Source organism: Nicotiana sylvestris, chromosome 7 (assembly GCF_000393655.2).
Source record: "Nicotiana sylvestris chromosome 7, ASM39365v2, whole genome shotgun sequence".
In the NCBI taxonomy this organism is placed as follows: domain Eukaryota; kingdom Viridiplantae; phylum Streptophyta; class Magnoliopsida; order Solanales; family Solanaceae; genus Nicotiana; species Nicotiana sylvestris.
Genome location: NC_091063.1, coordinates 49,174,765 through 49,191,961, shown reverse-complemented (window position 1 = coordinate 49,191,961; position 17,197 = coordinate 49,174,765).

Sequence of the window (17,197 nt, the reverse complement as noted above, 5' to 3'; positions counted from 1 at the left end):
GTTCGACCTCGACCTTGATCTTTGATGATACCGCGACCACAACCCTCATTGTTTCTCATACCACCTCGTCCTTGGGCAGATCTATTAGAGTCCCATAAGTGACACATGGTGGCCTGTGAATGCCTTATCATGCTACCATGGCTCGAGCATTTTAGAGATAATTTTTTACCCATACAGCTATTGTCTTGAGATCTCATTCCGTTGTGCCCAAAGGAAGACAACGAGCTACCAAGTACACCTTAGACACAATATATAATCAATCGAGAAACTTTAGTGTCTTTTAATCATGTGGAGACCCAACTTGTTTGTCATATTTGGGATTATTTTGAGTTTGATCACTTCGGCCTGTTTCATTCAGCTCGATTTAGAATTAAAGATTTATAATTATGCTAAAGTCCACACTTAGTAGTTATTGGAGCTTTTCCACTAAACTATTTAACTGAAATCGCTACAAAAAGTTTACAATTGAACAATCAAGCTAATCAAGTGTGAAATATGTTCCACCACCACTTTTGTAATTTTGTGCATGTGTGTAAGTTTATCACGCTTCAAATCCGGGGAGATGAGACCGACACCCAGTGTCTTACTTGACTGAGCGTATCAACTGAAATATATGTTATCTGAACATATATGGTTGTTAGGCCGACAAAGCAAACTGAATATATATACACACACCATTATGCTGACATTTGTACACCCTGGGGCCAGGACATATCTACAACCCTCTAATGTACTATGGTCGAGAAAAGGCTCCGCCCTACCTATATTGTCCAAATTATTATAGACGAGTTTGTCGCCTTTTGTGTGGATTTCTAGTTTCCATAGCTTAACAACAATTTCCTTATCGCATGTTGTATTTGCTGGACTGTTTTAGAGTTGCTTTTATGTTGTGTTATGGCTGAAAATCATATACATATATATATATATAGAGAGAGAGAGAGTCCTGAGGCAGGTTTCGTGGTCCCGCACTTGGAGGAGACGACCATGAGTGCATCAGTGCGTCCCATGGAGGACTTGATCGAGGGCGATCTGCATAATGACGGCCTTGCGCCTCCATGACAAGAAGATGCCTTGTCTTCCGGGGTCACAGTGAATGTCCCTTCTATAGCTAATGACAGAGAGAAACCCGTTGTCGAGGAGGACGTTGGATCCGACTCCGATATGGTCCTTGACGAGTTAAGGATGATCGATGAGTGATTTACCCAACTTGATGTAAGGTTGGAAAGAGGCTCCAGGACCATTGCGATCCCCATGGATCGTAATCTTCTTATCAATACCGAGGAAATAGTCCCTGCCCTCGATCCTCTATATTCTGAGATTGAGGGTACGACCCACAAGATGATAAACGACAGCACTCTGTTGAATAACATCGCTAGTCTTGCGTCCTGGGTAAGTACGACTATCGTCTGTTCTTTTCCTTATGCTTCGTTGTTGTCACGTCTTAAAATACCCCTATACGTGACTGACACCCAGCTAACACTACCCGCCAGGCTAACAAACTTACACCATATACTTAGCATTTATCCAAAACTCAACCGAAATAAATGTAAGTTTAATTAAATGTAAATAATTAATGATCCAAATTATTCCATAAATATTTATGAATAATAACTACCAAAATGGAAGAACAAAATTCCAACCGAAATCCCACACTAGACCATGAAGCATCTAAAAGAATTACAAAAGACATCGTATGAATAAATGTAAAAAAACTCTTTTGGCAGCCTCAACGAACTGGAACAAGTGTTAGAAAATACAATCACACCACAACAAGAACAATATACTAAACACAATAATTATACAATAATACAATATATATGTATCAACAGAGTTAATAACAGTTAACTAACAAGAACATACATATCTCAACCCCCTACACACTAAAGACTTGTCATAACTGCTGTGAAAGAAATTGACAAACACCTTTATAAATCCACAGTGGCACCACAATGCCTCAAATATGTAACGACGCATACACAATGCCCCAATATATATATATACACACACTACTAGAAATTTGGTAAAAAGCGACCAAAGTTGGTCGCTTATAGGCCTAAAAGAGATCAAAAACCAAACATGCCTGGTCGCAATATTGCTGGTCTCTAAGGTAAAAGGACCAAATATGCTGGGTAAAGACTATAGCGACCAACTTTGGTCGCTTTATTATTTTAATAATATAATTTTGACGACCAAAGTTGGTCTCTAAATGTAAAATACATTTTTTTTTATTATTAATCATAAAAAAGCGACCAACTTTGGTCTCTAATCCAAATATTATATTTTAAAATCTGGAAAATAGAGACCAAGGTTGGTCACTTTTTTATTAATTTTTTTAATTTTTTTTAAAAATAAGGTTGGTCGCTAATTTCAAGATTTTTTTTTTAAATATAAGCGACCAAAGTTGGTCGCTATATTTTCAGATTTTTTTTTTTAATGGAATAGCTACCAAGGTTGGTCGCTTTTTGAGAATTCTGGGTAAAAAGCGACCAACTTTGGTCGCTATTGCCCAGAAAATTATTTTTTTTAATAGAAAAGCAACCAAAAAGAGACCAAAGTCGGTCACTTTTTTGGGTATTATTTTGGCAGAAACTGCCTGTTTTGGCAGCTATACCACCTTCTAGTCATACCAATTCCCTATTACAAGCAACAACAACAACAGTACCAACAACAACACAACAACAACAACAACATTAAAACCAACAAAGTATAAAGTTCAATACAACTAACACATTAAGCTAACAAAACTAAATTAACGCTTATTACAAGCCCATTCGAAAACTGGTTCTATTTTCTAGTTCAAAGTATATAAAGTACTCAAGGAGTGTTCTTTCAACATCCTAGTCCGAAAGTTGGATTGCCTCGCCTGACTCATTAGGTGGCTGACTGTGTATGAATTCCTCCACGTCAGCTGTAAAGTGAACCTATAAAAAAATTACATTGAATTAGTATTTCAAAATTTATACAAAAGTATATCAAAATACTTAATGAAAAGTAAAAAACTTACATGTATAGTCGAGGCTCGGCCCTCGACCCATAAACTAAAGGCTCAATTCATATCCTAAAAGTTCAATTCATATACAAAAATTGCAATTCATATCCTAAAGGTTCAATTCATATCCTAAAGGTTCAACTCATATCCACAAAAGTTCAATTCATATCCTAAAATTTTAATTTATAAACTAAAATTCCAATACATAAACTAAAAGTCCAATTCATAAACTAAAAGTCCAATTCATATCCTAAAGGTTCAATTCATATCCTAAAGGTTCAACTCATATCCACAAAAGTTCAATTCATACACAAAAATTTCAATTTATAAACTAAAATTTCAATACATATCATAAAGGTTCAACTCATATCCACAAAAGTTCAATTCATATCCTAAAATTTCAATTTATAAACTAAAATTCCAATACATAAACTAAAAGTCCAATTCATAAACTAAAAGTCCAATTCATATCCTAAAGGTTCAATTCATATTCTAAAGGTTCAACTCATATCCACAAAAGTTCAATTCATACACAAAAATTTCAATTCATATCCTAAAGGTTCAACTCATATCCATAAAAGTTCAGTTCATATCCTAAAATTTCAATTTTTAAACTAAAATTCCAATTTATAAACTAAAATTCCAATACATAAACTAAACCCTAGATTCTAACTAAACTATCAAGACAATACAAAGTATAATTCAAATCGAACTAAACTAAATTCAACACTAATTAAACTAATTAGTTAAGAAAATTAATTAACAAAGCTAACTAAAACAAGACTTAAACCCTAATCCTCAATAAATTATAATGTTCAAAGAATTTAAACACTAATTCATATCCTTAAACTACAATATTGAAAAAATTGAAACAAAAACTAGAAATAACAAAGATTCAAGGTTATAATTCAAACCTAGTTTTTTTTTAGGTGGAGAAGGAGAGAAAGGGGCAGCGGCAGCGGTGGCGGCGGCGGCTCCGGCGGTAGCTCAGGCAGTCACAGTGGTGGCGCAGGGTGGGAGGATTGATTTGTGTGAGGGAAATAGAGAAGGGGAGGGGAATGTGTTGAGAGAGAATTTGGGAAAATTTTGGGAAGAAAATAAGAGAATGGGAATGGAAACCCGTTTTTTAGTCTGGATTTACAAAAAGCGATCAACATTGGTTGCTATTTTGGTAGCTAATTAAGTTTTGACTATTTGACCAAAATATTTGACTGTTTGACCAAAATAGCGACCAAAGTTGGTCCCTATTTCTAAAAAAAAATTAAATAACTTTTTTTTCTATTTTGATTTTTTTAAATATATATATATATATATATATATATATATATATATAAAATTTAGAATTTTAATTCAATTTAAAATTATGTACATATATATATATATATATACTAAGTGCATAGTATACAAGCTATATTCGATATAAATTGTATAGTATAGTATATAGTATATAAGCTATATATATAGCATAGTATACACACACACACACACACACACACACATATATATATTACAATACATATATCAATTAATATGTTATAATTGATTCATCAACTTATAAACTAGTGATGAATGAATGTAATTCATTAACTCTGTTACAATACAAATAATGAATACAGTATCATGTACTATAACATGCTATATATGTAGTTAAAGTAGCACGAAGTGTGTGTGTTATATATATAATATTCATTCGATATAATATTAGCTAATTCACTGATACTTAGTGCATAGTATAGTGTAAGTATATGTATTATATATATAAGCTATACTCGATATAATATTAGATAATGCACTAATACTTAGTGCATAATATAGTGAAAGTATGTATGTGTATATATATATAGACACACACGCACGCTTCGTAGTACTGCTTAACTGCATATATATCATGTTAGAATATATTTTAGTCTATTCATCCTTTGTATTACAAAAGTGTTAACGAGTTATATTTATATTATTTAGATAGTAAATACAAAAGTGATTTTTAATTTTGACCATTGTTGACCTGAAAAGAGACCAACTTTGATCGCTAAAGATACATAAATTTAAATTAGCGACCAAAGTTGGTCGCTAAATTTAAATCAGATTTATTTATATTTTATATAATCTTTAAAATAATAATATAATTGTTAAACGTTAGAACTGGGTCCCAGATTAGCGACTAAAGTTGGTCTCTATTTTTGTAAGCGATCAACTTTGGTCGCTAAATTTGAATTATATTTTTTTATATTTTATAACTTTTTTTAAATAAAAATATAATTATTAAAATTTTATAACTGGGTCCTATTTTAGCGACTAAAGTTGGTCGCTATCTGCTTACCCCTTAATTAGCGACCAATTTTGGTCGCTAATTTTAAATTATATTTATTTATATTTTATAATTTTTTTAATAATATTATAATTATTATAATTTTATAAGTGGGTCCCCCTGTAGCGACCAACGTTGGTTGCTAATCTCAGTATACCTTTGACCAAGCAAGTCTGACCAGTCCGGTCAATATTTTGACGAAATTAGCTACCAAGTAGCGACCAAGGTATATCAAATAATTATTTTATTATTTTCGCCAATTTAGCGACCAATATTGGTCGCTTTTCTTGACAGACCAACTTGGGTCGCTAAAGTTTGGTCGCTTTTTTCCGGAATTCTAGTAGTGATATATATATATATATATATATCGAGTAGCATACACAATGCCCGGGTGATGTACAAAGGCATGCACAATGCCCTAACATCATGGCTCACAACCGTATCAAACTATTAAATTCAACACCAAGGCTCACAGCCGTATAAAACTATCAAACTCAACATCATGGCTCACAGCCATATCACGCCGTCAAACAACTTATAAAGTACTTTTTTTTATTTTATATTTTTCATAAAATAATATATTTGCGGCTAGTCTAAGACTACCGATTCTGTCAAGTATCAACGTTTAAAGTCTCACTTACCTCGCCAATGACAAGTCCTCCAGCCTTGCGACATCCAAAACACCAACTAAATTTCCTCAATCTGTGCAAAATATTGATGAACGATGTCAACTGTGCGGGGCCAATTCATAATTTTTTGAAATAGTCAAGTCTAAATCGGCTCTCTGTCAACATGTAAAATCCCCGAACAAATCATATTTCCATGTCACCCATAAGTCGTAAGTCCAAATCTATAATTAAGTTTCAATATTGATATTAATTGATGGGACAAATCTCAATTTCTCCTAATTTTATATTTAGGACTAAATTTTACTCCCTTCGGTCTAAAATAAGTGATTTTTTGGCTTTTTTCTTGTGATCCAAAATAAGTGATTTTTCCAGATTTCAAGAATGAATTAATTATTTTTTCCTACATTGCCCTTTGAGTAATTAATGTTGGAGTATGTGTTAGGAGTGTTTATATGAAGAGATAGTAAAGGTTAATATGGTCAATTTCATTGGTAATTAATATTAAAATGTGAGTTTCTTAATATGTGTGAAAACAACCAAAAAATTACTTATTTTGGACCGGAGGGAGTAATACTCTACACCTTTGGTGATGAATTAAAGGTGATTTTCTAGCACTAAGCTCTTGCTATGCGTTGAGTTCGGAGAAGGATCGGACTACAAGGGTCTAAGAAATCACAAATTACGCTCAATATTCAATAAACTATTCATGTGTAACAATGTTTATGTCCCAAGAATAAAATGATAATAATAAAAGAACGCATTAATACCTTGAATGCGAATAAACTGTGGCTGCGCTTCGTGTTTCTCATTGTAAGAACACTAGAAATATGCTTCGGATTTCCCCAATCCCTGCTGCATAATATCTCTTCTCGACTTTTCAAATCATTTGCTATAATGCTCCTTTTAAAGCTACTTTATTAATCACAATAGATAAACTAAGCATTAATAGTTCTCCGTTCTTGAATGATGTCGTACGTCGAAGACACAATATGCGTCATCTTCTATTTGTTTCAATCTTCTAAAGAAAGTTGACACTCAATACTACTGACTTCTTCCTAGGGCACCTTATACGTGAGAAATGTTAAAGGGATGGGCTTGGCCCACCAGCCTTCCTAAACAAATTATTTAAGAGCTATATCAAGTGAGTCACAATTTGCTTATATGAACTTTGACCCAAGATACATATGTAATGACCCGACTAGTCGTTTTAATCTCTAGCGCATCGTTTAACGGGTTGAGGCCTTGAGTATATTTACTTCATGTTTTATGAGTTGTGCGTGTGGTCGGAATTGAATTTCAGGAGGTTCGGAGTTTATTCGGATGAAAAATTCACAATTCGGAAGCTTTAAGTTGGAAGAGTTGACCAAGGTTTGACTTCTAAGTAAACGACCTCGAAATCAGGATTTTAAGGTTTAGTTAATATGATGATTTCGGACTTAAGCGTATGTTCGGTTGAGTATCGGGTGGTCGGGGAGCATTTCGGTGCTTATTGTGGAAAGTTGGCAATTCGAAGGTTTTAGAATTTTCTATGTTCGGTTTGAAGTGGAATTTGGTGTTATCAATGTCTGTTTGGGGTTTCGAGCCTTGGAATAGATTGTATCGTGATTTATGACTTGTACATAAAGTTCGGTGTTATTCTAAAATATTTAAATGTAATTCGAACGCGTTCGTCGAAGTTTGAATGTTTAAAAGTTAAAAGAAGGATTTGATCGCCGATTCGTAGTTTTGATGTTGTATGGTATGATTTGAGACCTCGCATAGGTTTACGTTATGTTTTGGGACTGGTTTGTGTGGTTGGACAGGGTTTCAGGGGCCTTGGGTGTGTTTCGAATGTGTTTGGGTTGTGTCGCGCTCTTATTTGATGTTTCAACGTCATTTACTTGGGTATAAAGACTATATTGATCAAATGACCTTTTATTTGTGATTTTATTGAATCATTAGATCCATATCATAATTACGGAGGCATAGGAACAACAATCATCGAATTCCAATGTCGTATGAGAGAGTTATGCCCATTTTCGTGTCGAGAAAGATTGTTGGTTTCTAGTGTGAACCTTTGTTCTTTGCGAACGCGAGAGAGGTTCCGCGAACGCGAAGAAGGATTTTTGGGTTGACCGATCAACGCGAAAATTGCTTTTCGCGAATGCGAAGGTGTCCTGTAAAGAACAAAAATCGCCTGGATAGTGTTTTATATGGACAGACTCCGTTTGAGGTAATTTTCGCGACGTTCTTCTCGTCTCAACAAGGGGGTAAATATCTAACCTTTATTTTGATATTTTTCCATGATTATTTTTGTTGGATATCATTTATCCGTGTTTGGATTGTAGAAATTGGAGTTTTGAGCCCCAAAGTTATGAGGTGGCAAATCCTTGATTTGAGGGTCAATTCATGGATGAAATTGGATGATTTTCTAGATATATACTATATAAGTTATGAGTAAAAATTATTTTCGATAATTTTTGGAATCCGGACGCGTGGGCCTAGGGGTTAACTTTGTTGACTTTTCTTGAAGAGTTAGGAATTTGTTTCTAATTTTTAAAATTATGAGTATTGGAGTATATTTTGATTGATTTATACATTGTTTGATTAGTTCGGATCGTTTGGCATCGGTTTGAGGTGTTAGAAAGGCCTTGGAGCCAATTATCGGATTTTGGAGTAAGGTAAGTCTCATGTCTAGCCATATGAGGGGAAACTACCCTCTAGGTGATGTATTTGATATGTGCTACTTGTTGTGGGGGGTACGTATGCATGAGGTGACGAGAGTCCGTATGTAGATAGATTCATGTTATGTCCGGGTAGACATAGGCATTTATTATGCTATTACTTGTACTGTTTGAACTCAATTTGCTAGTTTAAATTGCTTGAATTATTAAGTAAGAATTTGGTTAAAGATTATGTTAAACCGGGCTTCATTACCTAAGATTTGATGTATCGTTAATCATTAATGGGAATTTATATTCTTTTATGGGCTTACCTTGAAGTTATAAATATATAATTTGCAAAATCCGAAAGAGTTTTCCTATTCCCGAGGATCGGACCTAACGCCTCAGCAATAATATATTATGGGATGTATCCATGAAGCGGGCCGTACGATCTCGGCACTATATGTACATGACTATATGGATCGGGCTGAACAACCTCGGCATAACTCATGCGTAAAATCGTTAGGAGTCCGAATATCCACGTGATTACTCTCTTGAGTGAACTTGGAAAGTTCATGATATTCTTCTATGACCTAAGATTGGATATTTAATTGATGGTTCTTAATTATTGAGATAGCATGTGGCACTCGGGGATTTTAAACTGATGATATTTTGATAACAGATTTTGTTAACTATTGTTCCTTGCCCTATTGATCTTGTTGTATTTCATGCCTGCTTATAATTCCTGCATTTTATTTATTGGATCACTAGTAAGTATCGATGTCGACCCATCGTCATCACTTTTCTAGGGTTAAGCTAGATACTTACTAGGTATGCATTGATTTACGTACTCACGATACACTTCTGCACTACATGTGCAAGATCTGACAGGTTCATTTGGTGGTGTAACGACCCGATCGGTCGTTTCTTGAATTATAGCCCCATTTCCCCCATTCCTGCTTTCTTATGTGTTTCTCAACTGTATTTCATCGTATCGTGTTGGTTGGTTCGAGTCCGGAGTGGTTTCGGTGTGGAATGAGACACTTAGTCTCCTAATTAGAAGTTTAAGTTGGAAAGGTCAACCGGATATTGACTTATGTGTAAACGATCTCGGAGGTGAATTCTGATGGTTCAGTTAGCTCCGTTAGGTGATTTTGGACTTGGGAGCGCATCCAGAATATGATTTGGAGGTCCATGGTAGATTTAGGTTTGAATTGGCAAAATTGGAAATTTGGAGCTTTTCGGTCGGTAGTGAAAACTTTGATATCGGGATCGGAATAGAATTCTGGAAGTTGGAGTAGGTTCGTAGTGTCATTTGTCATGTGTGTGCAAAATTTTAAGTCATTCGGACGAGGTTTGGTAGGTTTCGGTATCGTTTGCGAAATTCGAAAGTTTAGAAGTTCTTAGGCTTGAATCCGAGGGCGATTCGGTGTTTTGATATTGTTTTGATTGTTCCGAAGGTTCGACTAGGTTTGAATGATTCGGTGTTTTGATATTGTTTTGATTGTTCCGAAGGTTCGACTAGGTTTGAATGTTGATATGTGACTTGTTGTTATGTTTGGTAGAGGTTTTGAGGGCCTCGGGTTGATTTCGGGTGGTGGACGGATGAAGGATGAAATTTGAGGAATGCTGAAGATTTCTTTCAGCGGTCATAACCGCACCTGCGGAAGGGGGGACCGCAGGTGCGGGCCTGCATAAGCGAAGAAAGGGCCGTAGAAGAGGCTAAGGCTAAGGAGGTCAGGAACCACAGGTGCGGAAGGTGGAGCGCACCTACGAGACCACAGGTGCGGTGGATTGACCGTAGAAGCGGTTTTGGAGGAATAAGTGGAAATTGCAGATGCGATTGTTTGGACCGCAGAAGCGGTCGCGCAGATGCGGTAAAAGGGGCTGCAGATGCGGAAGTCCTGGGCAGAATGTATAAAAGGTGGACTTCACAAAATTTGGGTTATCTTCTACCATTTTTATTCGGACTTGGAGCTTTTTGGAGAGTTTTGAAGAGGGAATCAAGGGGGTTTTCATTGAGGTAAGATACTTGAGCTCAATACTCATGATTATGGTAATTTTCAGTTGTTTAAGCATGTGATTAGTAGAAATTAGGGATGAAATTGAGGGGTTAGAGCTTGGAAATTAGAGAGTTTGATTTGAGGATTTGAGGGACCATTTGATGTTGGATTTTGATGAATTTGGTATGTATAAACTCATGTGTGAAAGGAGTTTCTAGTTTTATAATTTTTGTTATTTTTTGAGATGTGGGACCGGGGGCCGAGTTTGGGTGCATTTTGGTTTTTTGATCTAAATTGATAGTTTTTCGTATGGAATTGGTTCCTTGAACTATATTGATTGCCTTGTATTTCTTTTGGTTAGATTCGAGACGTTTAGAGGACGATTCAAGAGGCAAGGGCATCACAGAGTAGGGATTTGACCGGTTTGAGGTAAGTAATGGTTGTAAATCTAGTCCTAAGGGCATGAATCCTCGGATTTTATATCGTTTTACTATTTTGAGGTGATACACATGCTAGGTGACGGGTGTGTGGGCATGCACCGTTGGGGATTGTGACTTGGTTCGTCCTGTAGCAACTATTAAGTTGCGTATTTGACTGAAATTATATAATACTTATGTGTTTTAGAAAGAACTTCTATAAATTGGGCTGAATGCCATATTTGGGCCTTGTGCCAGAGCTGTTTGGACCCTTAGGGGCCTTTTCTTATTATTCTCTCACTGTTTTGATTGAAATTCTATACTCAGACATACTATGTTTACTGATTTCATAACCCAGTCTTTGTTACTCGTTTTGATGCATATAAAATGTTATTTTGGGCTGAGCACCCTGTTTTTACTAATAGCCGAATGGCTTGAGATGTTATGACTGAGTAAGGCCGAAAGCCTGTTCTGTGAGGATATTATGGGGTCGGGCTGCGTACCGCAGCATGTTGTTACTTATTCATGATTATATGAGGCGAGGGCCTTATTGATTATGCCACGAAGTGGCTTGTTATTGCGTTTGGGCTGTACGACCCCCTCTGGAGTCTGCACACCCCCAGTGAGCGCTGGTGCCCTGAGTGAGTGATATAATATTTTGCGTGAGGGCTATTCTTGATTCATGTTGTGCGCGAGGAGCTGTTTATGAATGGTTGTGAGGTATGTCTGAGTGGCTATAGATGAGTGACTATGAGATTTGCCCGAGGGGCTGTTTATGATTTATGTTTGCCCGAGGGGCTGTTCACGAGTGATGATTTGCCCGAGGGGCTGTTTATATTTTCATCATTTTTACTCATTGTTTCATCACTTGTTTGAAAACTGTTTTAAACGGTTTTACTGAGACTGGATTTAAATGAGCTAAGTTGATTCAAAACTCTAATTTTAAAAGCATGTTGTATTCTACTCAGATTTCATGATATGAACTGTATATGTTTTATTGCTCGTCACTACTGCTCAGTCTTTATTTACTTTATTACTTACTAAGTTGGCATACTCACATTACTCCCTGCACCTTGTGTGCAGATTCAGGGGTTGTTGGACGTGCTAGCGAGTGTTGATTTCATCCATCGCGGATCTGTGGAGTTAGCAAGGTAGCTGCATAGAGATCACAACCCTACTCTTCTCCCTCATATCTTCCTATAGATAATATTAGTTGTTTTCCTGACTGTATATGTCTTAGTATTATCAGACAGTCCTTGGTAGATGCTTATGACTAGTGACATCCCGATGTCGAGTTTTCTTTCTACACCTTGTTATTCAGACTTATCTTATAAAGTTTTATTATTTAAATAGCTTGAAGTAATCTTTAAATTGAAATATTGGGCTGTTTTGGTAAAAGAGTCGACTTGCCTAGTTCCACGATAGGTGCCATCACGACATGGTAGATTTGGGTCGTGACAAGTTCGTATCAGAGCCTAGGTTATATAGGTCTCAAGGGTCATGAGCGAGTTTAGTAAAGTCTTGCAGATCGGTATGGAGACATCTGTACTTATCTTCAAGAGGCTGCATAACCTTTAGGAAAACTTTACATTCTTGAATTCTTGTCGTGCGAATCTGTTGATTATTGTAACTAAACCTTTGCTATTCTATCCTCTCACAGATGGTGAGGACACGTGCTACCAGTTAGGACGGACGACCACCCGTACCACCAGTTGGGGCTGCGAGAGGTTGAGGTTGCGGCTGAGGCCGTGGTAGGGATAGGGGTGTAGCCCGCACAACAGCTAGGGTAGCACCTATAGATCCACCAGCCACCCTAGTTCATGATCAGGTCCCAGTTGTGGACGCTCCAGCAGGACCAGCTCAGGCACCGGCTGTGCCTATTATTATCCCAGGTCTTCAGGAGACCTTAGCTCAGATCTTGACCGTGTGCACCAGTCTTGCTCAGGTGGTCATTATTTCTACTACAACAACTACTTCCTAGGCCGGGGGAGGCACTCAGAGTCCCACCGCCCGTACACCCGAGCAGGTTGTTCAGGGACTGCAGACACCGGAGGCACCACCAGCCCAATCGATTGCACTTGCTCAGAATTATGTGGTACCCGTCATGATGGATGATGAGCAACATAAATTGGAGAGATTTAGTAGACTTCAGCCTCCGACTTTCAGTGGTACAGAGGGCGAGGATGTCTAGGGTTTCTTGGACAAGTGTTAGAGCATTCTACGTACAGTGGGTATTCTGGAGACTAGTGGGGTCTCATTCACTACCTTTCAGTTCTCTGGAGCTGCCTTTACCTAGTAGGAGGTTTATGAGAGGCGTAGTCCTATTGGTGCAGTGCCCCTCACCTGACAGTAGTTCTTTGTTCTCTTTTTGGAGAAGTATGTACCGCAGTCTCGCAGAGAGGAGCTGCGCAGGTAGTTTGAGGAGTTGCATCAGGATGATATGACTGTGACGTAGTATGAGATAAGGTTCTCTGAGTTAGCCCGTCATGCTATCTAGTTGGTTCCCACAAACAGAGAGAGGATCAGGAGGTTTGTTGATGGCCTCTCTTACCAGCTACAAATTCTTTTGACTAGAGAGAGGGTATCTGGTGCTTCTTTTGAGGAGGTTGTTGACATTGCTTGGGACATAGAGTTGATTCACCGTCAGGAGCGAGTAGAAAGAGAGGCAAAAAGGCCTTGTGGATCCGGTAGTTTTGGGGGTGCTCTTCATGGGGGTCAGTTTCAGCACGGTAGAGGTCGTCCATTCAAGCATGTCCAGTCAGCTTGCCCAGTTCACCGTGGGGCATCATAGGGCCATGGTTCTCATAATTCTCATCAGGGACCTTCATCACTTAGTGCCCTCCCAGCCCAGAGTTTGCCCCGTGCTCCATCAGTTCAGGGCTCATCCATGCCAGGTTCTTCTACTAGTCATCCCAATGCTTGGGGTTCCCTTCAGTCCCCGTAACCAGCACCATGGGGTTGTTATGAGTGTGGAGAGTTGGGGCATATTCGGAGGCAGTGTCATCATCGTCATGGGGGTCTGCATCAGTAGAGGAGTCAGCCATCGACTTCAGCACCAATTATTCCACCACTCGCCTAATTAGCTAGGGGTGGAGGACAGTCAACTTGGGGTCGCCCTAGAGGAGGAGGTCGATCAGGAGGTGGTCATGCCCGTTTCCATGCACTCCCAGCCAGACCAGATGCTATTGTTTCAGATGTAGTGATCACAAGTATTGTCTCAGTTTGCCATAGGGATGCCTCTGAGGTATTGATCCTGGTTCAACTTTTTCATATGTGTCATCATATTTTGCTCATTATTTGGATACTCCCCGCGAGTGTCCTGTTTCATCTGTTAGTGTATCTACTCTGGTAATCAATACTATTATTATGGATCGCGTATATCAGTCTTGTGTGGTGACTATTGGGGGTTTGGAGACTCAAGTGGACCTTTTATTGCTTAGTATGGTGGAGTTTGATGTGATATTGGGTATGGATTGGTTGTCTTTGTATCATGCTATTCTGTACTATCATGCTAAGACACTGACGTTGGCTATGCCGGGGTGCCACGGATTGAGTGGCGAAGTTTGATGAATTATGTTCCTAGTAGAGTGATTTTATTTTTGAAGGCCTAGTGGATGGTTGGGAAGGATTGTCTTTCTTATTTGGCCTTTGTGAGGGATGTCAGTGCATAGACTCCTACCATTGATTCAATTTCGGTGGTGAGGGATTTTCTGAATGTGTTTCCTGCAGACTTGCCGGGCATGCCATCGGATAGGGATATTGACTTCGTTATTGATTTGGTGCTGGGCACTCAGCCCATTTCTATCTCACCGTATCGTATGGCACCGGCGGAGTTGAATGAGTTAAAGGAGTAGCTTCAGGAACTCTTTGATAAGGGGTTTATTCAGCCTAGTGTGTCACCTTGGGGTGCGCCTATTCTTTTTGTGAAGAAGAAGGATGGCACTATGAGAATGTGAATTGATTACAGGCAGTTGAACAATGTCACAATCAAGAACAAGTATCCTTTGCCTCATATTGATGATTTATTTTGACCAACTTCAAGGAGCGAGGGTGTTCTCCAAGTTTGATCTCAGGTCAGGGTATCACCAGTTGAAGATCAGGGACTCAGACATTCTTAAGACAACTTTCAGGACCAGATATGGTCATTATGAGTTCCTTGTGATGTCTTTTGGGGCTAGCCAACGCCCTAGCAGCATTCATGCATTTGATGAGCAATGGTTCAGTTAGCTCCGTTAGGTGATTTTGGACTTGGGAGCACGTCTGCAATGTGATTTGGAGGTCCGTGGTAGATTTACGCTTGAATTGGCGAAATTGGAAATTTGGTGCTTTTCGGTCGGCAGTGAAAATTTTGATATCGGGGTCGGAATAGAATTCCAAAAGTTAGAGTAGGTTCGTAGTGTCATTTCTGATGTGTGTGCAAAATTTCAGGTCATTCGAACGAGGTTTGGTAGGTTTTGACATCGTTTGCGGAATTCAGAAGTTTAGAAGCTCTTAGGCTTGAATCCGAGGTGATTCGGTGTTTTGATGTTGTTTTTAGTGTTCCGAAGGTTCGACTAAGTTTGAATGTTGATATGTGACTTGTTGGTATGTTTTGTAGAGGTCCCGAGGGCCTCAGGTTGATTTAGGGTGGTGGACGGATCAATGATGGAATTTGAGGATTGCTGAAGATTTCCTACAGCTATCATAACTGCACCTGTAGAGGGGGGACCGCAGGTGCAGCCCCGCAGAAGTATAGAAAGGACCGCAAAGCGGCCAAGGATAAGGAGGGTAGGAACCGCAGGTGCGGAAGGGGGAGAGCACCTGCGAGACCGCAAATGCGGTGGATTGACCGCAAAAGCAGTTTTGGAGGAATAAGTGGAAATCGCAAATGTGGTTGTTTGGACTGTAGAAGAGGTCGCACAAATGCAGTAAAAGGGGTCGCAGATGCAGAAGTTCTGGGCAGAATGTATAAAAGGCGGACTTCGCGAAATTTGGGTTATTTCCACCATTTTTCTTCGGACTAGGAGCTTTTTGGAGAGTTTCGAAGAGGGAAACAGGGTTTTCATTGAGGTAAGTTACTTGAGATCAATACTCGTGATTATGGTAATTTCCAGTTGTTTAAGCATGTAATTAGTAGAAATTAGGGATGAAATTTAGGGGTTAGGACTTGGAAATTAGAGAGTTTGATTTGAAGATTTGAGGGACCATTTGATGTCAGATTTTAATGAATTTTGTATGTATAGACTCGTGACTGAAAGGAGTTCCTAGTTTTTTTTTTATTTTTGTCAGATTTTGAGACGTGGCCCGAGGGCCGGGTTTGGGTGAATTTTGGGATTTTTTTCTAAATTGATAGTTTTTCAAATGGAATTGGTTCCTTGACCTATATTGATTGCATTGTATTGCTTTTGGTTAGATTCGGGACGTTTCGAGGCCGATTCCAGAGGCAAGTGCATCGTGGAGTAGGGATTTGACCGGTTTGAGGTAAGTAATGATTGTAAATCTAGTCTTGAGGGTATGAAACACCAGATTTCATATTGTTTTACTATTTTGAGGTGACACACATACTAGGTGATGGGCGTGAGGGCGTGCACCGTTAGGGATTGTGACTTGGTCTATCCCATAGCAACTATTAAGTTGCGTATTTGACTGAAATTATATGATACTTGTGTAGTTTAGAAAGAATTTCTATAAATTGGGCTGAATGCCATATTTGGGCCTTGTGTCAGAGTTGTTTGGACCCTTAGGGGCCTTTTCTTATTATCCTCTCACTCTTTTGATTGAAATTCTATACTCAGTCATGTTATGTTTATTGATTTCATAACTCAGTCTTTATTACCTGTTTTGATGCATATAAAATATTATTTTAGGTTGAGCACCCTATTTTTACTAATAGCCGAGTGGCTTGAGAGGTTATGACCGAGTGAGGCCGAGGGCCTATTCTGTGAGGATATTATGGGGTCGGGCTGTGCGCATAGCATGCTGTTACTAATTCATAATTATGTGAGGTGAGGGCCTGATTGTTTATACCACGAGGTGGCTTGTTATAGCGCTTGGGTTGTAGGAGCCCCTCCGGAGTCTGCACACCCCCAGTGAGCGAGGGTACCCTGAGTGAGTGATATGATGTTTTGCCCGAGGGGCTATTCTTGATTCATGTTGTGCATGAAGGGTTGTTTACGAGTGATTGTGAGGTTCGAGGGGATGTATATGAGTGACTTTGAGATTTGCCCGATG